Source organism: Nelumbo nucifera, chromosome 4 (genome assembly GCF_055504915.1).
Source record: "Nelumbo nucifera cultivar China Antique chromosome 4, China Antique-T2T, whole genome shotgun sequence".
NCBI lineage: Eukaryota > Viridiplantae > Streptophyta > Magnoliopsida > Proteales > Nelumbonaceae > Nelumbo > Nelumbo nucifera.
In genome coordinates this window covers 85,817,333-85,830,316 of record NC_142652.1, presented here as the reverse complement: position 1 = coordinate 85,830,316, position 12,984 = coordinate 85,817,333, and the positions used below count along the sequence as shown (strand labels likewise).

General features: G+C 34.8%; 1 pseudogene across 1 annotated transcript; it reads left to right on the top strand.

The window, feature by feature from the left end:
• The first annotated feature begins 3,818 nt into the window (after nucleotides 1-3,818).
• Nucleotides 3,819-12,884, top strand: LOC104585714 (bifunctional 3-dehydroquinate dehydratase/shikimate dehydrogenase, chloroplastic-like; annotated as a pseudogene). Its single transcript, XR_016085864.1, has 10 exons — nucleotides 3,819-4,493; nucleotides 5,725-5,830; nucleotides 8,573-8,791; nucleotides 9,445-9,785; nucleotides 10,447-10,510; nucleotides 11,277-11,386; nucleotides 11,803-11,949; nucleotides 12,051-12,199; nucleotides 12,280-12,442; nucleotides 12,620-12,884. The product of XR_016085864.1 is annotated as a bifunctional 3-dehydroquinate dehydratase/shikimate dehydrogenase, chloroplastic-like (transcript).
• Nucleotides 12,885-12,984: the final 100 nt, after the last annotated feature.

Here is a 12,984-nt window from a genome sequence, read left to right as displayed (position 1 = left end):
TATTACTAAGCCTCTTTCCAAACTTGAGTAGAAAACAACCATGCAAGAAGAAATGGAAGCCTTAGTTAAAAACCAAACTTGGAAAATAGTTGATCTTCCTCCAGACAAGGAAACAATCGGAGGTAGATGGGTGTTCATTGTGAAGTATAAGGCTAATGGTAGGATAGAGAGGTACAAGGCAGGATTGGTAGCAAAAGGGTGTACTCAGACATATGGCATTGATTATTTAGAAACTTTTGCACCAATAGCTAAAATGAGTTCAATCAGTAATCTGTTATCTCTAGCAACAATCAACTCATGGCCTTTGTTTCAGTTTGATGTTAAAAATGCATTCCTCAATGGTAATTTGTAGGAAGAGTTATATATGGACATTCCAACAGGCTTTTATGAAAATAATGGTAGAGGAAATATGTGCAAATTCAAAAAATCATTGTATGGCTTGAAACAATCACCTAGGGCTTGGTTTGACAGGTTCAGAGGGGCACTTATCCGTTTTGGGTACACACAAACCCCGTCTAATCACACCCTCTTTGTGAAGATGAGAGACACTGTAGTGTCAATTCTGATTGTATATGTGAATGATATAGTGGTTATAGGAAATGATCTAGAAAAGATTAATGCTCTCAAAAGGCTATTGCAGCAAGAATTTGAGATCAAAGATTTTGGTGAGCTCAAATACTTACTAGGGATTGAGGTTGCAAGATCCAAGCATGGGATTTTCATTTATCAGAGAAAGTATGTTTTTAACATATTACGGGAAACTGGGAAGTTAGGAACCAAACCAATTGACACTCTTATTGATCCAAACCATATAATTAATGTTGTGGATGGAGAGTTGGTAAAAGATGTGGGGAGATATTAGAGAATGGTAGGCCGACTGTTGTATTTGTGTATGACATGACCAGATATTTCCTATGCCATCAGTGTTGTGAGTTAGTATATGCATGCACCCTGGGTTCAACACTGGAAAGCTATTGAGAGAATACTTGCATACCTAAAGAAGCACCCCTGTAGAGGCATTCTTTTTTCAAACCATGAAAATCTGAAACTAGAATCCTATTCAGATGTAGACTGGGCATAGTGTTTAGATGACAGGATATCTACATCAGGAGTATGCACTTTCGTAGGTGAAAACTTGATCTCTTGGAAAAGCAAGAAGCAACCAATTGTGGCTAGGTCAAGTGCAGAGGCTGAGTATAGATCCATGGCCCATGGTGTCTCAGAACTACTTTGGGTTAGATCTCTATTGACTGAGATTGGGGTGAAAGCAGAGGAGCCTATGATGTTGTACTGTGACAATCAAGCTGCAATTAACATTGCCCATAATCCAATCCAGCATGACAGAACAAAGCACATTGAAGTTGATAGGCACTTCATAAGGGAGAGGGTAACCATCGGAGAAGTTTGCTTGCCTTATGTCTCTTTAGAGTCACAGTTAACTGATGTTCTCACTAAAGGAGTTGCAAAGAACAAACTTGAACATGATTTACGCAAGTTGGGAATGTGTGACATTTACTCCCAACTTGAGGGGGAGTGTTGAAGATTGGATGATTTTTGTGATTATTTTAGGATAGTTGTGTTATGTTAAGATTTAGATAGGTAGTGGGGACCATAATAGTCCAAATCTTATTATGTTTTTGAATCCTAATCCTATTCACATTGTTATATTTTTTATTATAAATAACAAGTGAAGGGGGCAGCCAGGATATAGCTCTCCTACTTCTCAAAATCTTTTCTTCTCTTCTTCTCTTTCTCTCTTCTCTCTTGAAGAAAACACTTTTTTCTTTTATATTTTTTTATTCAACAAATTTCTACTACAATCATGGATACAAATATGATACATGAGTACTCTTGTCCAGTATCACTTTTTTTTTATATCATTTAAGTATAAAATATATCTGGAGCTAGACCAACTACCTTTTTCGCCTACATTTTGATGCTTTAACATCATGCACCAAAATCAATAGATGTTGTATAGTGTGTAGACTCTTCGACTACCTTCTTTGTGGAAAAACTTTAGCTGTTGGGGCCTAACAACCTATGTTGTTGAGAGATTTTCTGGGAATGCCACATTACCATGAGAATGGATAAATTAGTAATTACGTATTAATTTATTTTTACTAAAAACCAAAGCATGGGCGTGAATAGGTGAACTGCCCGGAACATGCCTAGCTTAGAAACTGTCTCAACAGCCTATTTTGTTGGGCCCCAAAAGCCAAAGTTAACCCCTTCTTTGCCTTCAAAATAGTGCAAGACTATTGGACAACTAGAGACTCTCTAGCTAGCTTTTTGTCTTCATTTTTAAGTTCAAACCTTGTCCATAAAAATGGAAGTTATGTACAACTGGCACGATCAGACGACTAAACCCTGAAATCCAATTTTGGGTTGATTTTAAGGTACTTCCGGTTCAGTTTCAGGTGGTGAATATACCAAAACAAGCATGTTGATTTGGTTGGATTCCTAAATTACGTGCAACTCAATCGAACCAACCATGAACAGCCCTACTCAACGTTACGTTGGATTGTGGGTTAACGGAACCGAATTGGAGTGTTAGAACCATGGTTTCAAATGTCGCAACATTTCGCTAATGTCGCCTAACATATGTTGATGTCGAGGCTCACTGACATGAAAATGGATGGTAATGTAGAAATTACATTATTTCGGCCGACATTTCCTATATTTTGGAAATGTCGACTAAATAAGTCCAAATAACTAAAAAAAGATAGTTTTTCCTATTATGTCGATAGGGTGTCGACTAATGTACATTGATAATATAATATATTGGTATATTATATTAATATAAATTATTTCATTAAAAATTTCTATTTAATGTTTCAAATAAAATATTTATAAAAAGAATTAACAAAAAATAAAAACAAAAGAATAAATTAATTACTTTATAATATAAAACATAAAATATTTTTCAAGTAATAAAATATTTATTAAAATCAGAATAAATTTATTAAATTTTATACTAAATTATAATTTATTATAAATTTAGTATTAAACATCATAATAAATTCATTAAGTTTTATAAGAAATCGGAATTTATCATAATCTTAATATTACAAAAGGAGAACCAGTTTATTATATTTATAATAGAACATAATGTATTATAACTTTAATATTTAAAAAATCAGAATAAATATATTTCTATTTACTAGTGCGAAATAAATATATTAGAATTTATAATAAATCAGAATTAAAAATAAGAAAAGAAGATATAGGATAACCTTGTAAAAACATCAAAATGCATAATAAATCAATAAATCATCATTTAATAATTTGTTATTAATCTTAGTTTCTTGGCTTTATATAATGATTGGGAATTAGATAGTAGTCTAGAAATATGTATTAATGCTTCTTTTATCATTTTACAAAATATCATTGCATATTTCCACATATTTTATAATATTTTCACAATGTCTCTAATTTTTATAATATTTCCCTTGGCATTTCCGATATATGTCCTATATTTCGGTAAACGATATTTCCATCGATATCAACATTTTAAACCTTGATTAGAACCAGAGGACAGCCCTACTCAATGTGGCAAGTGAAATTTGGCCCTTTCAATATCCTACATTTGCACAGGGTAATTAATTCCTGTAAATTTCCTTGTACAAGATAGTGCCGTTAAGCAAGTTTTTTTATAGAAAGATTTTCCAACAAAATACATATTCGGCTTTTGGAGTCTTATCTTTAATTAAAGATCAAGACTGTTAAACAAATGGTTTGATAATATTGGACTTTTGAAAACACATTTAAAGGTTATTTTTATCACATGAAAAGACTAAAGAATTTCATGTGAAGCTTCCCCAAATTCTCCAATTTCAATAGATTTTTGGGTATACATTTTCTAATCTTTCCAGAAATGAAAAGAAAAACCAATTTTCTTTCAGGTTTTACCAAAGCCCAAACACCATGAAAGACTTTGTCCAACGCCGCTAAAAGGAGGTAAAGCAAAAAACTTGTTGGGTTGGATTGGTGGTGCCGCGGTGGTGGTTGTATACCCTTCATGGGGGTGGCCCATTCCAAACGAGTTCACATCTCCGCCCCACATTCATTCATGACTACTACTTTCTCTGTAGTCTAGTCGTTACCAGCTAACTTTTCTGTGTTCAATCTTCGCTGGTCAAACTACGTTGGGCGGCTTCATTTCTATACTTTCTTCGATATATTTTTTTCCTTAGAAGTGTTACTCGTGTTTTTGATTTGTACTTCTTCTATTTTAGTGTTTCTTTTCCCTTCCTTCTTCAGCTCTTATCATTTTCCTTAAGCGGTAGTGATAGGATGATGAAGAATTCGACTAAGATTTGTGCTCCATTAATGGCTCAGTCCATAGAGCAGATGGTATTCGAGATGGGTCAGGCGAAAGCTCAAGGCGCTGACCTCGTTGAGATTAGGCTGGACTACTTAAAGAACTTCCGGCCTCGTCAAGACCTTGAAATCCTCCTTAGAGATAGGCTATTGCCCGTGATCATTGTCTACAGGTACGTTAATATCCAAATGATCCCTTCTTTTCATTTGATTGTCTCAGTGTTGTTTTTCTTTTGTTCTGTTCTGTTTCTTTGGATTTATAAAATGCTTCTTCGCGGTATTTTGGTTTTGATCACCATGAACGTTAAGTTGGAAACAGTTATTAGAAAGAAAATAATAGCACTTGAGCGTTGAAATAGAAACTGTTTTTGGGTTGTACTACCTCTTTGAGAATTCAATGGAATGAGCTGTGCTTCCTTTTGAATTCTGCATCCTTCAAATTCCATCTCCACCCGGAGAATATTTCAAAATCCTCAAAAACACATAATTGAAGGCTTAATATGCTATAGTTTCCGAGTTGTCAAGGAATGGAATCCATGAGTTTGTTGAGTTGTCCAAAATCTCAATTCCATTCCTATTTCTTCTGTGATCCAAATGTAGCATGATATCTACATATTTGCAAGTAATGGCCAATGGGCATTCAATTATTCAGATTTTTTTTTTACATTTATCCTTATAAAGTGTAGCCAATTTGTGTGCGAATATATTTTATCTAGTATATATGCATAATACACTTTTCACATATGAAAAATATCGGAAATTTTAAAATATAGAAATGCCAAACTTTTTGTCCCAAATTTAATAGGAAACTTTCTTAAACTTTTGGATGTTTTTGTCATTTAACTTAAAAAATATATTATGAAATAGAACCAAACTGCAATTCACGAGTCCTTTATTAAATTTTAAGTGTTTTTTTTTCCTGATATGTTTGTATACTGCACATATACATCCAATAAAAAGAAATGGTAACAATGATTAACTAGTTTGTGGTCGTAGATTGCCTACCAAAGTTATTCCTATTTGTTTCAGTCATCAGTGAAGAGGTTTTGTAGAACAACTGGTCATGTTCATGGGACTTGTTAGTGCATTACTGCAATAACAATATCCTCTTGAGATTTCTTTCAGGCATCAGCCGTTGAAATTGGCATGATAATGTGAACCCAGTGTATCAAATTTTACTTTTTGTATGTGAAAGTGAATTGGTTTGTTTAGTTCTTTTGATGCCTTGAAAGAATAAACATTTGGGTAACTGCATCTTATCAATGAACCACTTAGCTCATGTTTATATGGTTGAAAAAAGTATTGCTTTTCCTTTTCTTTCAACTGAAAAAAAGTATTAACTTTCCATTGGTGTTTTTGTTTAGAAAGTTCATATTTATATTAAATCTCACTTATTTCTTCCAGACCAAAATCTGAAGGTGGTTGCTATGAGGGTGATGAGCGTAAACGATTAGATGCACTTAGTTTAGCCATGGAATTGGGAGCTGATTATGTAGATGTTGAGCTGAAGGTAGTTCTCAAACATGCTATTTTGTTAGTGAATTGTTGGAACAAATAAATTCATCATGCCTCCAATATCATGCTTTTTCTTATATGTCCCTAGTTGATTTATGTACTGTTTTTATCTCTTTCATTGAGTTTTTCATTGCTTAAAACATAAATTTTGTCCATACCCTAGCCTTCCATGGATCATAAAAGGACATTTATTGCTAAGAAATATATATATTTTTTATCAGTAGGAAGAAAATAATTTTATTAAAGTACGGCAGTTTAAGTTACATAAGAGAGGGTGTCCAACCACCCAAAAAATAGAAATGAGAAGCAAAGCCCAAAGGATTACAATAAAGCCCAATACAATTGCTGCCTATTGATCCCCTGTTTAGCTAATGTGTCAGCCATCCCATTTGCAGTCCTTGTCCAAGTAAAAGTGGCACTTAGATCCCTTGCCAGGCTTAAAATTTCCCTTAGAGAATGTCTGTAGATCCTAGGTACATTGCACCTATTGGTAGTCCAAGAAACAACCAGCTTTGAGTTCCCTCCAACCTTCAAGTTTTTTAAAATTTGATTGTTTAGCCAGTTTTAGGCCTTGTAGCAGTGCCAACAGTTCAACCTCTAAAGAATCCCCTACCCCTGTAGGTCCTGAATACATAGCCATCACTTTGCTTGAGGAGTCTCTGAAGACACTACCAATACCTGCTACTCCTGGGTTTCTCATAGAGCTCCCATCAAACTTTAGTTTAATTTTGTTGCTCACTGGGGGATTTATTGCTAAGAAATATACAAGTGGTGGAAATGGGATTGGTGAAGGGCCTGGTGTGCCGGTCTATATCAGATGCAAAGAAAATGTAAAAGTCAAAGACAAATCCATTTTAGTATGTGCAAACTCTGGTTGTTTTGTTTTGGACTATATTTTCATTTTAACTTTCTTAAGAATGTGAATAAACTTCAACCAAACCTGTAGTTTAGTTGGATAAGGTCAAATGTGCATGTGTGTGTGTGTGTGGTAGAGTGTTTGCTAGTTGGGTTGTTTAATTGAGTCTAAACAAGAAAACGGGAACATGTGGCAGGTTATTCCTAGATTCATGGAAAAAAAATTGGCTCAAAAGATATTTCCATGGGTTCCATGGTTGGATAAACCGGTATGGATTGTAGAATTCAAAACATGCTCAATCTGGATGGTTCCCTATCTGATAAATGGTCTGGATTGGACAAAACTTTCCTCCATGTGGTTAAAATAAAGTAGGTTGTGTAAGAACATTTCTCCCATTTAAGGTCCATTTTCTCCTCAAACCTGATTTACTTTTACCTTTAATCCATTTTTGATCAATAACAGTGCATATAGATTGGCATTATTAAATCACAAAAGGAAGTCTTACACCCATGATAAGTAACGAGGAACAAATAAAATATTCATATCCGATAGATGGACAAAGAAGAAAAAGGAAAACAAATGGTTAACTTTCACAGCTACTGCAATTATAATAAATATTACCATGTCCCAAATTATTTATCAGAATCTGTAAATTCACACATATTGCTTCTTAACAGGAAAGCACAATAAAGAGCTGCTTAGGGATCAAATAACTATGCTTCTATTTGCAACCATTTTGTCCCTTACATGGAATAACTAGTTTTGAACTCTTTTTCTTTTCATGTTTCTGTGAAAGGATGAATCTAACAAGAAATAATAGAAGGATACATAAAGGTCTTTTGCAGGCAATAGAAGGTAGATGTGTGATTCCAAACTACCATAGCATTGAATTAAAGCCTCTAATCTGGCTCAATTTGGAACTTTCATATCGTTGTATGAAGTTTCTCTTTAGCCAACTTGGATATTTAGTTTGTTTGAACATTATAAATTTAGTAACATGGAAGGAACATCTGAACAAAAACTTTTGGGTTGAGTGATCCATAATGGACTTAATTTGTATTCAACTCTCTATGTATGTGTGCAGCATAAATATAGCTTGCTTCTGGATCCACTCACTCAAGATAAATTTGGTAGTTGATGCATTGAAAGGAATAATTGTGAATGACTTTGTATTGATTAAATTATTCATTAATGTAACAAACAAGAGAGCTGTAGGGCTTCATTGAATAATTGTGAATGACTTTGTATTTATTGATTTGTTGTCAGAGCTGGGAATCAAGCAGAGCATAAAAGGTGGATTTTTCTACCTCTTTATTACATATTCTGGTAGCCATGCTTCCATATTATTAAATTTCATATCTTGAAAAATCTCATGTTATCCTTGCTTTAGCAAGATTTGTAACATATCCTTGTCATCCATGTTTACTTGAATGCAAATTTGTACCTTTTAATGTACATCAGTTAATGCTGATTGCTGAGTATGTTCTTTTATATTCATTACTTAGATTGACCAGATTATTTTATAAGTGTATATTATAATTTATTAATCTAACATTATGTGCCATGTTTTTGGTGCTTCCTGAAATCATTGTGTCAGATAGCTCAGAACAGTATTTGGATACCAAGACATATATTGCTCTCCAAGCAATATAATTGTACAGTTTATTTAGGTTTCATTGATCAATTCCAAATAGATTTGAATTTCCAAGATAGAAGTATCAGGTTCAGTTAGTAAAATTCATTGGAATCCTCAAATTTTCCCTGATAAAAGATTGCTATTATAAAACTGCATGGGTGAGAGTAACGTATTTTTTTAATGTGTTTGTTATTCAACATGCTATTGGATCTAGGATTTTCTTTGATATATTTTTCATGATTCAGGTAGCATCTGATTTCACTTCTGCTGCAAGTCCAAATAAGCATTCAATTGGAAAATTAATTGTGTCGTGCTATGTGGGCGGTCAAACCCCTTCAAAAGAAGATCTCAACAATCTTGTTGGGGAGATGAAAACTACTGGAGCAGATATTGTCAAACTTGTCACAGATGCAAGTAATATTACAGATGTAGCCAGGATTTTTCCCTTGTTTTCATTTTGCCAGGTATGACACGAAGGATATACTTCCACATAAAATACATTGAAAACCCATAACATATAACCTGGTTACTTACAAATTTGTGGCCCAGAAAGAAATAGTCTAGTCATAGAGTATTATACACTTAATGAATTAGACATGATAATAAAAAAATTACAATTCCCAAGAAAAAATATCCTGGTTTAGTTAAATGGATTTAATCCAGCTATGAGAAGATTGACATAGGTCCCGTTTGGTGTGTCTTTCCGCGCGGTCTTTTGTCTGTTTACAAGTCGGGCAGACCGCGCCGTGGTCTTTTTCTGTTTGGTTCGTAACGGATCTAGCCACCAAAAGTCAGTGCGCCGAAAAGATGTGAGAAGCCCATTTTGAGCTGATTTCAGGAAACTCCAAATGGAGATTTTCGCGTCTTTCTCGCTTTATTCTCGCGTGGAAAGACACGGAAAGACGTGTGGTAGCCAAACTAGCTTTGGGCTGCTCAGATCTTCATGCAAAAGCTCAATGCGCCTTTTGACTGTCAGAACTACCAGAAGATCTTCCCAAAAAGACATGCCAAACGGCCCCATAGTTCAGGAATTCTTTATGGACTTCTGTGCTTATATTACTCGTATGATATTTGGTATTGTCATGACATATCACTATCTTGGTTTTTCTACCCACAGGTTCCATTAATTGCGTACTCTAAAGGAGATAGAGGACTTATAAGCCAGCTTCTTGGTCCAAAGTTTGGTGCTTTTTTAGTCTATGGATCTATTGGAAGCAACTTGGCACCTGGCTTACCTACCTTGGACAGCCTTAGACAAACTTATAAACTTGAGTATTTAAACACAGATACGAAGATTTTTGGGTTCATTTCAAATCCAGTAGGCCACAGTAAAGGCCCCATTCTACATAACCCTACTTTCAGACATGCAGGATACAATGGAATTTATGTCCCAATGCTTGTTGATGATCTCGAGGAATTCTTTACAGTTTACTCTTGTCCTGACTTTGCAGGTTTCAGGTATGCAGCCAGTTACTTCAGGAGAGGAAACTCTTTGTTCTTGTAGCAAAGTTTTTCTTTTTTTTTTCAATACTGAGAAAAACAATTTCTCTTTTATTGATTTTACCATATTTTGAGTTCATTTATTAGGATTTGGTTACCATAGATTGTTTCTCTTCTTGATACCAAATTAAGATTACATTACATATACCATATGCCATCTTAACTTTAGGGGCCATTATTTGGTATAATGGTAAAATGTCAGGCTGCCAAGCATGAGATCATGGGTTCAAGTTTGAGAGTGGCCACTTTGTGCAAAAAAAAAAAAGCCAAAAGTTAGGACCATATCCAGACTACCCCTCCCAAGAACCCCAGATAGCTGGGAACAACATTGGGTAATGGGCTTTATGTCATCTTAGTTTTCATTTTTTTTTCTTTTTCAAGAAGTAAACTAGTTTAGTTAACAAAATAACAGAAAACTTTCTGTATTGAGTAATTATTAACCAGATTGGATAGAAAAGTACTTGCTTTTTATTTTCTCTGATTTGGTTTGGACTGTTAAGTCCATCTTGAAGCAAATTTTGTTCTTGAAATATGACCTTTTTCTTTGGAACCTGATATGTTATTTGGACCTCTTTTCCTTAATGAAGTTTGATTTATTTTGTCATTCTTGTGAACTCAGTGTTGGAATCCCATACAAGGAAGCTATTACCAGGTGCTGCCATGAAATCCATCCACTTGCTCAGGTCAATTTAGTGGTTTCAGTTGGTAGATCAAAACTGCATTCACCTTACAATTTCATATTATACATATGCACGTATACAGGCATTCATGTAGAAAAGTATGTACACATGCATGTATAGGAAGAAGGTTAAGTAGAGAAACTTGCTATATGAACCAGCCTATTTCTGCCACATGGAAGAATCTTGTGGTCAATCCCATCCATCAATTGGGTAAGTTGTCTGGATTTGCCATGCTTTGCAGTCCCCATCATCCCCATACCCCACTTTTTAGTGGAGCTTTACCCAATTAAAAACAGCCATTCAAAAATTTAATTTTTTTAGTTTTGGAAAAGTTCATAAAGAAGGGCCTTGCTAGAATACATGACAGTTTTTTAGGTTGAACTTTTCACCCATTAACAAATATTAGAGAAACACAAGGGCTCTTTTTCATTCCCCAAAGAAGTTTCCATGTGGAAAATTCCTGGGTCATTTATACACCTTCATTAAGCAACCTGACTAGCAGTTCATGTCAATAGACATACAAGTGCGCATGTATATGGTGCCTTTACAATGCTCATTTGAAAACCATGATTTTGAATATCCTCTTGTTGTTGGCTCCTTCATCATGTCAAAGTTCATACTTCATAACAATGTTGTCATTTTTTTCCATCCTAACTTATAAATTTGATAAATTCTTTTCCACCTTAACCTTAATCGTAGCCATTCATGTTGCTAGTGACAGTATCTTGATAATATATGATAGTTTCTAAAACTTCATATGCTTCATCAGTCTATAGGAGCTGTAAATACAATTATAAGGAGGCCTACTGATGGGAAACTGGTTTGGTTATAACACAGACTGTGAAGCTTCTATAACCGCAATTGAGGATGCACTTAGAGGTACTATCATTGACATAACAGTTTCTCTAATCAAATTGCAGCCTTGTCCTTTTCTTGAGGGCTCAAACTGCCTTCTCATTTAGATTTATGGTTAGTATATAGTGTCTAGTGGCTTCAATAAATGGATGACATATCCTAAAACCTACTTTCCCACCCAGGAAAAAACTGTAGATAGCTCCTGCATATTTGGGAAACAGATTTATGAGGATGAAATGATCTTCTATTGGTAAGAGAAAAGGCTCTAGATCTAGGATTCTTTGCTATTAATTTTTAGATTTCATGGTTTTAGTAACCATCCAGTTATTTTCAGCTTCCAATTTAAGGAGTATCATGCTGGAAAAGTTCCTGTAGCTCAAAATCTCTAAAGAAAGGGATGAACTTTGTTTATTAATAGATACACAATTTAAAACTTGCAGCAACGAAAGGAACTGAAAAGGCATCACTCACTTCTCCAATCACTGGGAAAATGTTTGTGCTTGTTGGTGCTGGAGGTGCTGGAAGAGCATTGGCATTTGGTGCCAAAAGTAGGGGGGCAAGGCTGATAATTTTTGACATAGACTATGGTAAGATACTGAAATATCTTCTCTAATATGATGGTGGAGCATGTCTCTTATCTTCTGATTTTATCCAATCCTTTCTAACCATCATGGTTTTATTTGAAAAGATAGAGCAAAGTCCCTGGCCTGCTCAGTTTCAGGGGTAGCTCATCCTTACAAAGATATTGCTAAGTTCCGTCCAGAAAGAGGAGCAATCCTTGCAAATGCCACCCCATTAGGAATGCGTCCAAACAAAGATCGCATTCCTGTTGCTGAGGTTGCTCTTAACTTTTCATTCAGAAGTCAAGACAGAGTACTTCTAGAAATAAAAAATTTAATCTTTATTTGTTTGATTAGGATACCTTGGGAGTTTACCAGCTTGTATTTGATTCGGTTTACATACCTAGGAAGACCCAATTGTTGAAAGAAGCAGAGGCTGCTGGAGCTCTCATTGTGAGTGGAGTTGAAATATTCCTTCTTCAGGCTATTGGTCAGTTCGATCTATTCACTGGAGGAGAAGGTACTAATTTTCTCCTTGTTCTGCATTCCATACCTCTAAGCTGACAATGCAAGTCTTGAATTTGTTTCCAATTCTTATTGCTAGGAAGACTATGCATCTAAACAAGAATGTAAGCTAACCATTTCAAATAATCTGCATATTATATCTGTTTAAGGTTCAGTCTTTTTGTGTATGCAGCACCAGAAGGGTTCATGCGAGAGATAGTTTTAGCAAAATTCTGAGTTATTGCATTGAGAACAAATGCTGTGGCATGTAACTTCTTGCTTATTTATAAGTGAGAATTCAATGGAAATAATACAAGAAGCATAAGATGTTGGTTAAGATTTTCTATTGGAGCTGTATCGACTGTCAAATGGTGCTGAGCTCGTGGAGGGCTCTAATCAATGTAATAAAATTACTAGTTCCTATTGATTAATAAAGTCACTTGATCATAGAATCATGACATACTCATCTCATCTCATACATATCAATCAGAAACAATCAAAATTTCACAAGTAATCCACCTGAAATGGCTAGAACTTAAGGCTGCACTTGGTTTGACA